We start from the raw sequence: 787 nt of genomic DNA, 5'->3' as shown, positions 1-787 counted from the left end.
CTTCCATTCTCTCATTACACTCATGGAAGTACTAGTGATTGGACAGTCCAAATGCTATGGTTTAATTTTGACCTTCACGTGAACACCTGGCAAAACCAGTTACTGAGATCCTGTCGACAGAAAACTAAGTTGCAAATGTTAAAAGATTCAAGAGGAGAATAGGCTACATCCCTTCTTGCTCCTCAGTTGAAAATGGGCATGAAAAATTCCTTCAAATACGGTCACAAGTTGGATTTCTTAGATCCCCTTCAAAGAAGTAACATAGTCCTCCCCTTATGTAGCAAAGCATTAAGTACAGAATGAGAAAGCTCTTAAAAAAAAAAAAAGATACAACAAAACATGATGTTCATTGATCAACTTAAAAATATATAATTATGAATGAGCTGGTAAAATAACTGCTAATATACACTCTTGGTTTTCTTAGAGAATGGAGAGAAGCTGGCAAAAATTACATTTACTGACTTTCTGTGACCTGTCATCTCTGAAAATAAATGACAGCAACCAGAGCAAAGGTCATAAAACCTGGTGCTAACTGCTGCAAAATAATAATGAATGTGAAGCAATAGGCTTGATGGGGGGGGGGGGGAGAAATGTGGTGAATGTAAGTTAATATTTTTGTCAACTTAATGTAATAAAGAATGAAGCGATGGAAAAAGATGTGTATTAAACCACCATAAGCTAGCTGTCATTGTAATAGTTAGGCAGTTAGAACTAATCAAGTATAAAATATTTCTTTTTCATTTGGAGCTTAAGTTTAGTTGAAATTTTATAACATTTCCAATAACTA

The 787-nt window shown here is 34.6% G+C and overlaps 1 protein-coding gene across 1 annotated transcript in view; it reads right to left on the bottom strand.

Annotated features, from left to right (window-relative positions):
• Positions 1-414: 414 nt before the first annotated feature.
• LOC119591281 (microtubule-associated proteins 1A/1B light chain 3A-like) overlaps positions 415-787 on the bottom strand; it is a gene marked incomplete in the record, with an annotated part of 6,853 nt that continues 6,480 nt past the window's right edge. Inside the window, 1 exon segment of the mRNA XM_037940000.1 lies at positions 415-787.

The sequence above is a fragment of the Penaeus monodon genome, chromosome 28 (assembly GCF_015228065.2).
Source record: "Penaeus monodon isolate SGIC_2016 chromosome 28, NSTDA_Pmon_1, whole genome shotgun sequence".
NCBI classification, from domain to species: Eukaryota; Metazoa; Arthropoda; class Malacostraca; order Decapoda; family Penaeidae; genus Penaeus; species Penaeus monodon.
The sequence above is the reverse complement of the archived record's forward strand: the minus strand, read 5'-3'. Positions and strand labels throughout refer to the sequence as shown.